At 38.7% G+C, this 17,490-nt stretch overlaps 1 long non-coding RNA gene across 2 annotated transcripts in view; it reads right to left on the reverse strand.

Annotated features, from left to right (window-relative positions):
- Positions 1 to 4,834: 4,834 nt before the first annotated feature.
- The window catches only part of LOC130282088 (uncharacterized), a 33,745-nt gene continuing 21,089 nt past the window's right edge, over positions 4,835 to 17,490 (reverse strand). The window contains exons 2-4 of one of the 2 annotated variants that reach the window (XR_008846245.1): positions 11,009 to 11,192; positions 7,197 to 7,398; positions 4,835 to 5,071 (exon numbers count right to left, since the gene is read on the reverse strand). This is a non-coding gene — a long non-coding RNA (uncharacterized LOC130282088). Of the gene's footprint in view, positions 5,072 to 5,285; positions 7,399 to 11,008; positions 11,193 to 17,490 lie in introns of those variants that run through there. The other variant, XR_008846244.1, reaches the window with a different exon arrangement.

A 17,490-nucleotide genomic window follows, 5' to 3' on the forward strand; every position in this document is an offset into this window, starting at 1 on the left:
GGTTTTTTAACAATTATACAGCAAAGAGAATAATCAAATAACATACAGAAAGTGTCTAACTTCCTATGAGTAGGCTTCATTTTGTCACAGTTATATTTTTGGGCAGTTTTTGTATGACAGCTGTAATGCATTATACAGTGCCATACTGTTAATACAATAATTGTCATTATACAGTTTGAATTCAAATATATCAACCAGACCCAAAGAACCACCTAAGTATTCGAAGCCCCATTCCCAGCCAAAGTAACAGCAATGATTTCTTAGAAGAGGTGAATCCGTGCAGCGTGAATCATATTTTATGGTGAAAAGGAAGCCTGGAAGTGTTTCATGCTGCCTGTGGTTTGGGCAACATAAAACTAGTGACAGTGAGAGAATTTGTTAATAGCAGGAATGGTGTTGATTATAAAAACTCTTTACACCTAATAGATAAATGGAATTAATCAGATTACTTCATCTAATTCTTTCCTGTACAATTGTAGAATTATTTCATTGTGGTTCCTGTCTAATTTACAGTACTTGCCTTATATGCCTTGTTGCCTCTCTGACAGTTTTAGCTCTTTATGTGCACTGTCCATGGTACTGATATTATATTACGCACTGCTGCTCGGAACAATAAAAACTACATAAACAATATATTTATAGTATCAAACTCCTACATATCCACAGTTATAGACTTTCTGTCCGTATTCACAGTTATTTGATTCCCGTCTGGAAATATTGATGCTTCTCCTATATGATTTTAAAAAATCTAATAAATTCTTAGTATAAATCTATTATATATAATGGATATAAAAAAAATATGTACAAATCTATCTATCTATCTATCTATCTATCTATCTGTCTATGTTAAAGGGGTATTACAGCCCTTAAAAATGTATCCACTATTAACAGGATAGGGGATAAGTGTCTGATTGCAGGAGGTCCAAACTCTGGGACCCGCCGCGACCTGTAAAACGAGGCCCTGAAGCGTTGAATGTTGTGGTGGACGGCACGTGCTCCATTCATTCTCTATGGGAATGTCAGAGATACACGGGCGGTGTACCCTGTATCTCTGGAGCTCCCAATGAATGAAGTGTGTACTGTACACTGCTTTATTTAGCTCACTCAGAGAATCGGGGCTCCATTCTAGAGTTCAAGGGGGGGGGGGTACAGTTTTTAAGGCTGGAATACCCCTTTAGGAATAGAGAGAGAGAATTGATAGGGAAGAGACAGCATATACAGGTAATAGTTATCTTTTATGCTACCTTCATGCTCTCTACTCTTTCTGATACACCTGTTTATGTTGTTACACAGATAAAGAATCCACATGTTCTGCATCTAGACAAAGCGGCACTGTAAATAAACTAGTTTGAGCTTACAATGGAGTATATGCACCTAACTTTTCAACAAGGGCTCAAGTCTTGCAGGAACACGTGAGAATTTAGTTCCTGCACTTTTTCTACAGCAGGGACACTGTTACCATTAGTAGGAGTCCTACAGGACCCACCCTTAACCCATTAAGGACCAGGCCAATTTTCTCTGTAGGACCAGAGCGTTTTTTGCACATCTGACCACTGTCAATTTAAGAATTAATATCTTTAAAACGCTTTCACCGAATATTCTGATTCTGAGATTGTTTTTTCGTGACATATTCTACTTTATTTTGGTGGTAAATTTTCGTCGTTACTTGCATCCTTTTTTGGTGAAAAATTCCAAAATTTCATGAAAATTTTGAAAATTTTTCATTTTTCTAGCTTTGAAGCTCTCTGCTTGTAAGGAAAATGTATATTCCAAATAAATTTTATTTTTATTCACAAATACAATGTGTCTATTTTATGTTGGCATCATAAAATGGACATCTTTTTACTTTTTGAAAAAATTAGAGGGCTTCAAAGTAGAGCAGCAATTTTCAAAAATTTCATGAAAATTGCAAAATCTGAAGGGACAGATGTTACAGAACTATAACTCCCAGCATGCCTGGGCAGTCCAGGCATGCTGAGAGTTGTAGTTTGGCAACATCTGGAGGGTTACAGTTTGGGCACCACTGTAACAGTGGTCCCCAAACTGTGACCCTCCAGATGTTGCAAAACTACAACTCCCAGCATGCCCAGACAGCCAAAGGCTGGGAGTTGCAGTTTGGCCTTCCTAGTTGCCACAGAAAATATCACTTCCCTTTCATTTCCCCCCCCCTCACATCGCTTCCCTACCTGAGCCAGGATCCAGCAGTCTGCAGCGACGATCAGCTGTTCCCAGGCATCTTCTCCTGCAGTTACCGACCTTCATCTTCTCCCCATGTTCCCCGCAACATCCAGGGGAGGGCAGAACGGGGGGTTGCCATTTCAGAATGGGGGGTTGCCATGGCAACCCACTGTCCTGCTCTGCCATTGGTCAGAATCAGTTCTGACCAATGGCAGGGGATAGGAGGAGATTGCATTACTGCGACCTCACTCCTACTCTGCAAGATGATCTGGGCTGTCACTGACAGGTCAGATCATCACTATTTTCCGGGTGATCAGGTTACCAGAGACCCGATCAGCCCGGAATAGCAGAAAATTGCATGTCTGAATTGACATGCGATTTTCAGCGATCGCCGACATGGGGGGGGGGGGGGGCTCTCAGGACCCCCCTCGGCGTTTGCTGAATGATTTCAGCAGGCGTCCGGTTTCGCAACCTGCCCGGCGCGCGGTGGGATGCGAAATTCCCACGGGTGGATGAGTATGTGCCTGGTCCTTAAAGGGGTTCTCCCTTGTTTATACTGTTTTTGTTATTATGTTTGTGTGTTATGTGTGTATAAGTATGAGTTTTTATATGTGTGTTGTGATTATGTATACATGTATTTTCTTACCTTTTGTGAAGATCCGGAAGCTGGCCCTTTTTTTTCCCAGCGGCTTGCTGTGTAACCTCGGCCTCCGCCATGTTGTGTTCGGTAAGTCTTCTGACGTTTGAGGCAAATCTTTTCTTCCTGTTTCTTCCATGGCTCAGCGACGAATCTGGTGCATGCGCAGGTAGTTTATTTTTTTTACCAATAAAGTTTTTTTTGTCTAATTGACAAACTGTCTGCGCGAGTACGCAAGTGCTACGCTAACAGCGTAGCGTACGTTAGGTCTATGCTAATAGCGTAGCTTCGCGCAAGCGCAGACAGTTTTTCAATTAGACGAAAAAAACTTTATTGGTAAAAAACAAACTACCTGCGCATGCGCCGGAAGAGGCTGAGCCACGGAAGAAACAGGATGAAAAGATTCGCCTCGGACGGCAGAAGATAGGAAGGACAGAAGCAAGAACACACCCCCGACATCCCACTTACCGAACACAACATGGCGGAGGACGAGGTTACACAGCAAGCCACTGGAAGAAATAGGGGCCAGCTTCCGGATCTTCACAAAAGGTAAGAAAATACATATATACATAATCACAACACACATAAAAAAACACATACTTATACACACATAACACACAAACATAATAACAAAAAACAGTATATAGAAGGGAGAACCCCTTTAAGACCCAGGGCGCAGGGATGTACTCATATGTGCCTGGTCCTTAAGGGGTTAAGTGGAAATCTTGGGTAAGTTCTTACACTTTTTTTTTTTAGGACTTTACCTCTGCAGCAGATCTGATTTACAGAAAGTTCCTGGGTTTTGACCAACAACATGCACACATTGGAGAACAAAGCTGTCATGCTTGGAACTTCCCACAAAATTGAGAATTGTTTTTATAGCCTGTGTTGTTAATAGTTAATCCTAATAGTCAAATGCTCTTATCTGCTTACATGTCTTCACTGACATTTTTGGTTAGTTATCACTGCTGTATTTAAATAAAACCACAACTGCTGTTTATTCACTGAAACCACAGCTTGGCAGAATACATATGGAATACACAAGGACATATGCCGCAGATTGACATTTGGCCAGATCAATTTAAAGTTGACGACCCAGAATTTTGTTAAATATAAAAAAAAGGGTCTTTCCACCCAATTCCAATATTTAGAAAATGCCCTGTCAGTCAAAAGAAGCATCAGAACAATAGTAACTGGAATTTGAAGGTGAGTACTGCTCTTTTATTTATTTTTATTATTTTTTTATATTCTGAGTTGATTTAAAAAAAAAAAAAAAACACAAACAAAACAAGGCTGTAGACAACTAAACAAAAACCTGCTTACTTACATTGTTGCAGCAGAACTGTGTATTTAGTAGGTATGCAATGGTTACCCTAAGATCAGAGACATTAACCACCAAAGTTCCAGAAGAAGATAACTCTATTTGGCATTAGTGTATAACGACACAGTTTATGATGCAATTATTAGTGTACATGCACACGCTAAAGAATTTTCCTTCTGATTCCATGGTGACCAGGATAAAAGATAGATCCTAGATTTGTTTCACTCATTAGTCAGATACTGAGACTTGTTCTTTTTTTCCTAATCGGTTTCTATTTTCTTATTGTAATTTCTTGTTTGTTGTTTTTTTCTTCTTCATTTTTGTAGATTATTATGGGGGCTGCCATCTTGCCAGAGCTGTGTTTAGCAGCATTTAGGGAATGGGAACCTTTACTGGGTGTGCTCTTTACACGAGTATAGTTATAACGTGAAAACTCCTCCAAACTAAGTAGAGTCAAACAGGCACTTGAGACCAAGATAAAATCGACAGTTTTTCTTTATTCACACAAATGCAACGCGTTTCGTGGAAGTTCCACTTCATCAGGCCTGATGAAGCGGAACTTCCGCAAAACGCGTTGCATTGTGCGACTAAAGAAAAACTGTTGATTTTATCTTGGTCTCAAGCGCCTGTTTGACTCTACTTGGTTTGGAGGAGTTTTCACGTTATATTTATATTTTGCACAAGGTGGAGCAGCTGCAGAGACCCTATTATGCTACATCTTTATCGATGGTTGTACTTGGACGGAGTACAACCACTTCTGGTAAGCGCATGTTCATATGTTGCGTTACCATTGTATCCTGAGATATCACACTACGGGGCGCATCCTGTTGTTCTTTTATATTTTACTTTACAGGAGTAGTCATTGTACTGTGTAGATTTATTCTTTCATTCTTTATGCCCTGTGTGGATCCAATGTTCTAAGTTTCAAGTGTAATCTGTTATAATTAAGACAAAAGGGAAAGAAATCAACAAGAAAGATAACTAATCTGCTGAAGTCTCTGTAATGGTCTTGCAGAAGAGACCAGAACAGTCTCTCATTGTAATTTCTGAGAAGGATTGTCCTGGCCGTGATATGACACTGATAATTACCCACTGATTAGTAGGTGAGCTTCCAAATTAACGGGGAGGCTGATGGATCGCTCTGGAACAAACAAAGAACTTGTGATGGCTAAGTCACACAAAGTATGTTTTCACAGAATAGGTTAACACTGTAGACACTGTCAGCAAAGTTTATATAAGTTAAAAGAATACTTAGATGGTCTATTTTTTGGGGGGTCTTTTACCAGTTCTTTGGAGAATGTTCTTCTAAAGACAATCAGATAATATGACAAGGAATTGTATGCACAATGGTAGTTTATAATATCTGCTAACTGTAGGACACATAATCACAATCTACTCATTTCTTACTTCCTCTTACCTACTTACAAATTCTATAATTTTTACCTTTTCGGCTTGCAAATATATTATAATGACATGTAGGCTTTCTTCACACTGAATAAAAAGTGATCTCTTTTTTTTCTCCAATAAAGTTTTTTGCAAATTTTTTCCCAATAAGCACCTGTATTTTTACACAGTGTAAACATAGCCTTATTTATGACAAAGAAAAGCTAATTATTGTTCCCCCTGAAAGGAGGGTTGGTTTCCTATTTTCTTTTCTTTCTTTTTTTTAAATAAATATCCTATTGAGTCATTGTGAAGTTTGCTGTAAAGACACATGGAGTTCCAAAAGACAGGAGTATCAAAATACTCCCAAAGTATTCATCCTGCTTATTTCAGATTCAGAAGAGCATGACAGACTCAGCATTTCTATGCAGGGAAAGGTTTAGGAGTCACAAGCAAAATTATAATCTTATGGGTATATGTTATTATTACACGTTACTATTTCCCAATAAATCAGTACATATTCGAGATATCACGTCTTACACAACGCTGACAGAATACACCCAAATGCAAGTGTTATTGCATTGCTGTCAGATATATAACTTGAAGCTCCTGCCTCCCCAAATTTGCAACACGGTTAAACAGCTTTTACTTGTGTTTTACGGTTATGTTCATATTAGGCGGAGACACCTTTTGGACCAAGACTGCAACCTCTACATCCCTTATAGATCCACTACTGATTTTTGTCTCCTATAAAGTCACTGACTAGTATAAGGGTATTGTCCCACTACCTATGACAGATTGTTCCTCCTTGTGTTTATCTCCTCCTGTGTAAACAGAGCATAGATCCAGGCAGATATATATCTAATCCAAGATAAATAGGTCTTCCTGCTGCAGAATTCACCCTCGTCTTTTACATGGATACTTTCCCTTTGTTTGAACTTATGAAAGCTGTAACAGATTGTGATCATTGTAAAGGAACTGGTATTATATATTGACCTAGTATTATATTGTACTACTCTTTTCATCATATGTCTGTGGCCTCATGGGGAACGAAAACATATTTATCAACGTCAACAAACCTGCTTGATGTGGAGATCTTTTTTTATGGGTTCACTGTATTATATCAAATCGCAGGCCATATATTGTATAATGAGAAAGGAATTTCCAATGCTTGGAAAGGTACTGCGTTCATTTGAATAATGGGCAAAATCAAATTAATTCTACATTAAATAGTTCTGAATAAAGGGTTTAAGTCAGCAGTTTCAAACTTGTTTTCCTTAATTACTTTCCGTGTTTAATGTCATTAAGAAGATTAAAAATTCATTAACAAGAGTACTAAAGTGGCAAATCAGTAAAGCTATCACTCCAGGTTAAAAACTAAGCTGAGGTTGACACTTTATGTACTTCCACACTACCGGCATGCTGTGGAGTGTTCATGGGGAGCAGGAATAAGGATCTTAAAATTAGAAGTATCTAGCAGTACGCTGGAGATAGGGTAGGGGAGGGGGAACAGCTTGTAGTAAAAACACAGTGTAACCCTTGTGTATTGCATTTGCATAAGCACATTGTAAGCAATCTACGGCTTCCCTATGTAAACCATTACAATTACAGGACATTTATGGCTTGTGACTGCTAATGGAAATATTGCTATTTTCGCAAGAAGACTTGAAGACATACCATGAAATATTTAAAGAACAGCAACAACAAGTGAACTAGAAGGTTATCACTGGGATCATACTGTGATCATGCTGGTCAGGATGATTATAGAAGAAGGTGAAGGCTTTATCAAGTACAATTGTGTTTATCTGTTAGAATTGGAGCATGCGTGGTGTCTTATGAATCTTATGAATGTCAGAGAGGTTTCTGCTTTTTGTATGATCTATAAAAACAACAGACTGATATTAGGAAACAAAGCCAGCAAGGCAATTTGGTACCAGACAACTACGACATGATTTCTTTATACATGATATGATATGGGTAGTGACTCATAAATCACTCAAAGGATTTAAAGATACATTGACTACTTAGGGAAAGGTGAAACGGGTGTTACGAGTTATCCAAGTCTGGTTTGGAGGATATAAAGTATTCTATTAGAAAGTTGTAAAAATATGTTTAAAACATGTGCCACCTAGATTTTTTTTCCCTTATTAGTCAGATACTGAGACATGATCTTTTTTCCCTAATCAGTTTCTATTTCTGATTGTAATTTATTTTATTTTTTTCTTCTTCAGTTTTGTACATTATTATGGAGGCTGCCATCTTGCCAGAGCTGTGTTTAGCAACATTTGGAGAACGGGAACAATTACTGGGTGTGCTAATTGACCTTTGCAAAGGTTATTCCACAGGGAAGAGGAAATTAACCCCTTGCCGCAGAACGATGGGTATACCCATCGCTGAGGCACGGGAGGGTTATGAAGCGAGCTCAGGAGCTTAGCTCACATCATACCCGCATGGTCCCGGCTGCTATCAGCAGCCAGGAGCCATGGCTAATGCCGGACATCGCCATTCTGGCAGATGTCCGGCATTAACTCTTTAGACGTGGTGATCAAAGTTGATCGCCGCGTCTAAAAATGAAACTAAAAGCATCCCGGCAGCTAAGGGTGCCTTACCTGCCTCCTGCGCGTCCAAACGGCGATTGATTGCTGCAAGCCAGAAATCCAGGCTTGAGAAATCAACTGCCAATAACACTGATCAATGCAAAGCTATGGCTTTACAGTGATCTGTGTAAAAGATCATTGTTTGCAGTGTTATAGCCCCCAATGGGAGCTATAACACTGCAAAAAAAGTGAACAAAAAAAGTCGAAATCATTTAACCCCCTCCCTAATAAAAGTGTTAATCACCCCCCTTTTCCCATAAAAAAAAAAACAATGTAAGTAAAAATAAACATATGGGGTATCGCCACATGTGTAAATATCCAAACTAAAAAAATATATCGATAATTAAACTGCACGGTCAATGACGTATGCGCAAAAAAAATTCCAAAGTCCAAAATAGTATATTTTTGGTCGCTTGTTATAACATCAAAAATGAATAAAAACCGATCAAAAAGTCTGATTAAAAACAAAAATTGTACCGAGAAGAACTTCCGATCACCATGCAAAAAATGAGCCCTCATATCGCCCCGTACATGGAACAATAAAAAAGTTATAGGGGTCAGAAGATTACAATTTTAAACTTATAAATTTTCCTGCATGTAGTTATGATTTTTTCCCAAAGTAATAAAAAAATCAAACCTATATAAGTAGGGTATCATTTTAATCATATGGTCCTACAGAATAAAGATAAGGTGTAATTTTTTATGAAAAATGTACTGCGTAGAAACAGAAGCCCCCAAAATTGACAAAATGGCGTTTTTTTCCATTTTGTCGCACAATGATTTTTTTTCCATTTCGCCGTAGATTTTTGGGTAAAATGACTGATGTCATTACAAATTAGAATTGGTGGCGCAAATAATAAGCTATCATATGGATTTTTAGGTGCAAAATTGAAAGGGTTAGGATTTTTAAATGGTAAGGAGGAAAAAACGAAAGTGCAAAAACGGAAAAACGCTATGTCCTTAAGGGGTTAAGCTGTGAGTTTCATCTATTGTCGTCTCTACTGCTTTCACCTAATGCTGAACAGATCACTTTCTATCTCCTCATTATCATAACAGAAAAACAGAAAGGCTCAGCTTAGTTTTAGACTTTTGTGCAGACTGAAAAATCCAGATTTCAGGATTACTTTATGATATAGATAGTAAAATAGAAACTAAGAAGTAAAGAAAACAATTGCCAAATTTCTTAAGTATGTTTAACATAAAAACTTGATTTAAACAATAGGTTATTTACTTTCTGATGACATTTTCCCTTTCAGGGTGTACTACCCGCAGAATAAATAAATGTATACATTCTTAATGTCTGATAACACACTTTGATATAAATTCAAGTATTCTAAATAAAACATTGTTCTTAGTATTGATATTTTCATGCATTATTTCAGTGTAATTACACTATTTTCCAGTTATTTACTCATTTACCTATGTGGCGATGCCCATGATTCACACCATCACAATTCCCACAGAACATTGTTCCCTGTTTAATACCATATGGGATGTAAAAAACATTGGTTCATTCCTTTCTTATAATGATTCAGTACATGGGAGCTACATATATCAGCAATACAAATATTTCTCATTTTTTCATACCTTTCATTCATAAGAGAGATGTTGGCCAAACAATATCTCTCCTGATCTCCTCCTACATTCATACTCAATTTGGCATGTGTTCTCAATGGGGAGAGGGAATACAGTAACTGCCAGACACCAATGGTAGTGTATTTTTCCCTCAAAAACTAAATATTTGGGCAACATCTCTAATCCTTCTCTCGCTGACATGAGTCAGGAGGCCACCATATATATTTGATGGCTGTCCGTTGCTCTTAAGTTATAGTGTTTAGCTTACATATATCTGTGTACATGACAGCTTTATAATGTAGCTGTGAAGGTATTGGCGTTAGACTATACATCAGGCTATTATTCTTCAAAAGGTTGCAAATTAGAACAAACTCTAAGCTGTAAGATTAACCTATAGTTATGTCATGTGCTGGAATACGATAACGTACAATGACATATATTGCGTTAACGATCTGTCTTTGAAGCGAGCGCAGAAGCTGCACTTACTTCAAAACATTGAGAAATGGCTGTGAACAGGACTCGCCAGAACTGACCGTTGTCCTGATTTCCATCCCGTGATCAAAGTGGATCCCAGTATCTAAATGGTAACATTTCTGGTGCCAGTAGGTTTGAGGGGGCAGATTGGAACCACCGTGGAGCTGGAATCACTGTCCGAGGTCACTAACCCTTCTCCGTGCTGTCTGATCATCAATCAAGTAATACAGGCAGCCTCAGCAACCTGTAGTAATGGAGCACTGATAACACTGATAAATGCTATGGCTATAGCACAGCAGTTACCAGTATATACAATCTAAAGATTGCATGTAATAGTCCCCCTATAAGGGTTAATAATATTGAAAAAATAGTAAAAAAATGTAAATAATCCCCCCCCCTTATAAACGTTGAAATCACCCCCTTTTTCAATGTTTCAAATTAAATAATGTAAAACAGCCTCTGTTTATAAATAAGAATCTCTGCATTCACTTACAGATAAATGTGATTTTACAGGTGCCTTATTTTCAATGATTTATCTAAAATAGCCTTCATACATGTGCAGTTGACTGCTCCTTTATATGGGCGAATAAAAAATCTACTAGTTGGTGCTGTGTTACTGTTTATATGTAGCTTTATTATATATTTAGATATTGTAATTTAATAAGTCATTTTCTTTGAAGACATTCACATTTTCTGTGTCTGGTATGAAAAAACAAAGAAAATATTATCCTCACACTTTGCTTCTGAAATATTACTGAATGTATCTGAAAAGTTACTGAAGACGTTCTGACACTGTTGATGGAAATTTATAAAAAGTAACAAAAACAAACACCTTATACTTACTATATATTTTTCCATTTAATTTCAGTTATTCATGTATGTCATTTTAGAGCTCAGATGTATTGAGCGGCTCTTTGTGGCCATTCATGGATGCTTGTTTGCACCATTATTTATATTTAACCTCTATAGCCTCAAGACTCCATTGTTGTCACCGATGTTCTGTGATCAGGTTTGGCAGATGTTCCTCCTTTAACACAAAGAACAAGGCAAAGGATTTGATGAATAAAACTATACGGTTGGATTGGAATGCCAAGATGCAGTTTTTTTCCCCTTGTAATAAGTATGAGCTTACTGAAAATGTTTCAGTCTGTCCAAGTTTTGAGAAAGAGACAGGTATTGGTAACCTGGGAGGGGGAGGGCAGAAACTCCTTATACATTTTAATTATTTAAACAGAACTTGAGCTACCACAGTTGAAACCCTTCTTTTTTCTCTCCAATGTTTCCTGGAGAACAGGGTCATTGTTGCAAAGGTCTGTAATTTATTTTTCACAAGAGATCTAAGGCTGCCTGGATTGTAATCTGATATGAAGCTCCCACAGTCTCTCTACCTCCCAATGCCGCATTCATGAACCTCCCTTTCCAAAACAGAGCAGTGGCCCCCGATTGGCTGCGCTCTCGCCCTGGGGTCCACAGCTCTATAATTAATACTCTCCCTCCAACTTTTTTCTGCCCAGGATAATTAAAGGCAACAATCACCAATGGCAGGGTCTGAGCCACCAATATCCAAGGTCCACCTTAAGGACAAACATGATAAGGTTACAAGGGAGAGCAGCTTGCAAACTGTAACTGCTTTGATGAAATAACATTTCATTATCCACCCAGTGAAAAAGATCTTCTATTGTCTAAACTAATTTGTTCTCTTCAGAGAGTTTTCCAGTTTATGTCTTGGCAGGCTCAGGTTTTAGTTTTTTCACCAACAGACTTCAGCAACCTCCCCAGTCCTTTGATACATTATCTTCATGACATTTCTACTGTTTACTATGTTTAACATCTGTATGTAAGATACATCTGTTTGACCAATATAAGAGCTTTTACTCTTAGATTTTATTTATATTTTGGAATTTGGCCAAATTAGTGACTTTGACTTGATAAGGTACATGGAAACAAAGAGGCACCTGTGGGTCCAGTGCTCCTCCACATTTACAGCTTTCCAACAACACTCACAGTTTACCAATAATTTCTAACATGGTATTATTGCCTTTCAGTATTTAATGGGAACTATCTCTTTTTTAATTTTTTTTTATAAATTTTTTTTTTTTTATTCTTTTCCATTTTTTCATGCAGAAATTGCAATTAATTAATCTGATATGTTGTAGCTGGAGATGAGCGAACTTACAGTAAATTTGATTCATCACAAACTTCTCGGCTCTGCAGTTGATGACTTATCCTGCATAAATGAGTTCAGCTTTCAGGTGCTCCCATGGGCTGGAAAAGGTGGATACAGTCCTAGGAGACTCTTTCCTAGGACTGTATCCACCTTTTCCAGCCCACCGGAGCACCTGAAAGCTGAACTAATTTATGCAGGATAAGTCATCAACTGCCGAGCCGAGAAGTTCATGACGAATCAAATTTACTGTAAGTTCGCTCATCTCTAGTTGTAGCGACTGGACAGCCAGTAATGGAGAAGATTAACTAAGTAGCCCCTCCCACATGATCTAAACCTTTGGCCTTTGATATGTCTCCACATGAAGTCAAAGAGGCAAACATAGGTACAGAAAGTCCCTTTATAACAAATCAGTTATAATATAGCCATGTGCGTGAGGTTTTTTTATTTAGTTGTTGCACTTAAAGGGATTCTGTCAGCTGTATTTGCTGCTAGGAGCTGCAGACACCATCAACCGAACCTTATCTGGAGCTGATGGTGGTTGCCAACTTTATGAAATCGCCTTTTATTTTTTATTTTTGAGCCGAGTGTCAAGGAGGCAGAGCTAAACTGCTTAAATGGTAACTGTCATTAAAATACATTTTTGCTATTGCACTCCTTATGGTAAATAAAGAAATATTTCTAATAAACTTTGTTTAAAAAAAAAAGAAGTGTTCTATGTTTTATTTGTGCTTAAAAAAGCTCAAGAGCACATGTTTCCCCATCTTCATACACAGACTTTGGACCAAAGCCCAAACACAGGAAGTGCATCCTGGAGTGCTGAGGGGGGGGGGGATGTCCAACCAACAGCTTATGGCAGTTAAGGGTGAGAGGACCTATGATTGGATGAGGCTGGACACACACCCCTCAGCACTCCAGGCTGCACTTCCTGTATTTGGGCTTCGGTACAAAGTCTGTGTATGAAATTGGGGAAAATGTGCTCTTGAGCTTTTTTAAGCACAAATAAAACATAGAAAACTTCATTTTTTTTAAACAAAGTATATTAGACATATTTTTTATTTACCATAAGGAGTACAATAGCAAAAATGTGTTTAAATGAGAGGGACCATTTAAGTACCATTGTCTAGCATGCCTCCTTACATGCCCTCATCTCTTAGTTCTTCTACGATTGATGTAAAGAGCCCTGTACTTCAGCCAAGGAGTGGCTGGGAGGTGAGGACAAGCAAGGAGGTGGTACCTGAGCAGTTCAGCCACACCTCCTTGACACTTGGCTAAGAGATTACTCTTAAAACAATTCTCTTTCAATATTGTTTCTATTCAAGATACAACTTTATTCATAGACAATTTAGATTTCCAAGTTAAAAATAATTTGACATTTAAAAGTTTTTTTTGTTTGTTTTATAGCTGGATTACATCCTAACAATGTTCAGCCTACTTTGTAAATGTGCACCGACGTAAGACTATATTATTTTGTTACATATGATACGAAGGAAGTAAACAAAGTTAATTATCTGGGAGACAAAACCGAGCCCAGTGATCATTTTATAAAGCTAGGGAAATGTTTGGTTTTCTTAATTGCTGGGCCCACCGAGGCCCACCCTTACTTAATGCATTAGGCGGTCTTGTGCTTTGTTGCCCAGTGTAATACTTTCAGCAGAGGTGACTTATACAGATAACAGTGCTCACCTGGAATGCGGCTGCACATTTTGTGTGCTGTTTAATGTATTTGTTTTCCTTAAAAGCAGGTAATAAAACCTAAAAAGGAAAGATTCATGGCATGTTTCAAGAATACTTCCCAATTAGTCAATTTCCATAAAATACTCATTAGCCAATGCCCTGGTCTCAGGAACATCCATTAACATTGTACAAGAAGTAATTATCCTCCCACAATCCATTCCATTGACCTGATAGCTGTTATAGTAAATGATTAGGAGAATGAATAAAATACCAAAATGTTCAGGATCCACAAGAGGCTTCACTGGAAAGTCACTTTCTTCGGTCACATCATTTTTGCTAACATTTGCTTCAATAAAACCTTGTTCCTTATGGCTTACTTTTTAGAACTTTTAATGCATATATAATTTGTTATCAGGGTTTCAGTGATGGTCATTTTATTACTGTGGCTCTTTGCTAATTTATTCAGTGGAATTATCACACACAAAACACCACACAAAGTATATATCCAGATCTTTACATGTTCATGAAGATGAGTGGATAAAAACAATGTCAGATTCTACCGGGGGAAAATAGTGGAAAAGACAGCATACTGTAACTACCATGATTAACCCCTTAACACACAAGCAAATTTGGGCCCTAAAGGTGTTTTTCTGCCTTACAAAAAATTGCCTTGTGATAATGGAAAAGGGGGGCGGGGGCAGAGGTCAGGTGCAATGGCAAGGGCATATGACTGCTGAGGCCAGTGATTGGCTGCAAAATCCCATGCACAGTGTATAGTGATATCTATGAGACACTTGCAGTGGGGACACTGGGGCAACAGCAGGGCTGAACAAAAGGTAAGTGGAAGATTAGTATGTTTTTGTTTATATTCTCAATTCCCTGCCACTGTGTAATTTTGTCAAAAAGTCAGAAAACCCTTTAAATGGGAACCTCACAGCTGTATTTGCTGCTCAAAGATGCATAGATGTTATGGTATAAAAGTTAAAGGGGTATTCCAGGATATTTTTTTTATTTGACTTTGCTTCAGGGGCTGTAAAGTTAGTGTAGTTTATAATATAGTGTCTGTACCTGTGATCTACTGTGATTACCGCCCCAATATTTATTTTTAAGAGCATACAAAATTACTCATGTCTCGGGATTTCCCAGGTTGCAGTGCGTTGAGACCTGACATCACTAGTCGGGTGAACAGAGGGTGCCTGTCTCGCTTCAATTTTGCAACAGCTGTAGGCCCCCTGATTAGAAAACACTGTGTTTCAATGGGTGGGGGGCTAATGTGTGGGAGGAAGGAAAGTGATCTCAAACTTTCAAGCATTGAACTGTGGGATGTGTAGTTTAGAGAACAAAATGCAACAGAATATACCAAGTTCTGGCAGGTAAGTACTAAAATAACCTTATGGTGGATAACCACTTTAAGGGTACTTTTTTTGGAGCTCATAGTGGTTGCCAAACTTAAAAAGTCACATATTTATTTTACTTGGCAAGGAGGTGGAACCAAGATGCTCAAGTGCTGCAGCTTGGCATGCCTCTTTGCTTGTCCTCACCTGTCAGGCCCTTGGACAGGAAGCCTTTGTGGGCCCCTTTAAAAGTAATGAGTGTAACTGGATCCATCTAATGGACCCTACTATGTTATAATGGGTTTTGTCTGTGTGTCTGTTGTTTAGAAATGTGTAGGAATAAGGGGCACTCTACACACACCACACATAATTTGTTCTTATGGCCTATCCATTTATATAGCCTTACACTGCTGCGGCTTCTGCCCAGGGCTAGATAAAGGGTGTCTAGAACATGTATTTGTTAACTTATAGAGGCCTAACTCAACAGCCACCTATGCTTGAGCTATCTGCTAAATTATCTACTTCAGGGGTGTTGCTAGAAAAAGGGGTACTCCACCCCAAAAATCTTATCCCCTATCCAAAGGATAGGGGATAAGATGTTAGATCGTGGGGGTCCCGCCGCTGGGGACCCCCACGATCTCTGTACCAGTAGCGGCGAAGCGGCTTGTAGCTTCCGCGTTCGAAATGTCACAGTATGCCCCCGTGCATGTCAATTGGAGGAGGCGTGAATGGAGAGGGAGCGGCCGCATCGACAGTCATCGGCCATGGAGCGGAATTCGCTCCATGCGTTGAATGACTGGGTGCCACGTGGGGACAACCGCAATCTAACAGGGGCAGAGTTTTGGGTGGAGTACCTCTTTAAAATATCAGAGGAAAAAGTCTCAAGTCACTTCCCTCATCTACCACCCATATAATGTTTGAAAATGGTGTGATGCCGTTGAAACGTTGCTGTTAATAAAAATAAATCAAATAAAACATTTTCTATAGACTAGGAGCACATATTACCACCTTAAACTGATGAATTATTACCCCTGTACCTCTACTGAACAAAACACCCTATACACAGAAGTGATTATCAATAATACCAATACATATAGGGAGATTCATCAAAACTTGAAAAATAAAAGAAGCCATCTGATTGGTTGCTATGGGCAACTTGTCAGCTTTTCCTCTGCACAGGTTTAGATGAATCTCCCCATTATACCAACACACCATGATCATTATCACTACAGACTGTACAGATACTGTAAGAGATTGCAGTAAAAATATAAAAATTAGAGTTGTCTACTTTCCCTTTTGTTCTGTATCTGGCACAGACCATCATGACTATTTTTTCCAGCAATGACTTAATCTCTGCAGACCCTGCCTGACAAACGAATTTAGCTCTGCACTTATTCCAGCTCCTACAACACCCCAAAGAGTAATCACTTCTCCCTTGGTGCTCCAAACAGTAGAGGGGGCATGAAAGTGGGTTGGGAGATGTAGGTAGGTCCCTCCATTAGATAAATTGGTGGTTGCAGTTGGTTGCCAAATGTCCAAAGTTGGTAGCTTCCCCCATTATGTTGGTTCCCCCCCAATAGGTAGGCCACCCTGTAGGTATGTTACCCCTTTAGGTAGACCCACTGTAGGTAATATGCCTCTGTAGGTAGTCCCACTGTCGGTAGTAGCCCACTGTAAGTAGTAGCTCCTCTGTAGGTAGAATACTTCCTCATCCCCTAAAGATAATATACCAAAGTAGGTAGGCCCCTTGTATGTAGTATCCCCTTGCAGGTAGGTTCCCAAACAGGTAGTATTTCCCTATGTAGGTATCCCTATTGTAGGTAGTTTCCCCTTCTTCAATGAAAAAAAACTAAACAAACATACTGACCTTTCCTTCTCTCGCTCCCATCTCCCATGCAGTCCACAGGTGTTACCTTTTCCTTCCAACTCCGCCGGCATATGTTGATGTGACTTGCGGAGAGGAAGAGACACTCAGCTGAACAGGACTGAATTGCAATACCAGTCACAGCCTTTATATATTACTAGCACTATTGTGACTATACTATACTTAAATTTATAACAAAATGACAACTTTCAGGAACCCAACAACAAGGGTGAAGATTTACTGAAGAAAGAAGATTCCAAGAAGATAAAAAAAAGCGTAAAAATTC

The sequence above is a fragment of the Hyla sarda genome, chromosome 7 (assembly GCF_029499605.1).
Source record: "Hyla sarda isolate aHylSar1 chromosome 7, aHylSar1.hap1, whole genome shotgun sequence".
Classification (NCBI taxonomy): domain Eukaryota; kingdom Metazoa; phylum Chordata; class Amphibia; order Anura; family Hylidae; genus Hyla; species Hyla sarda.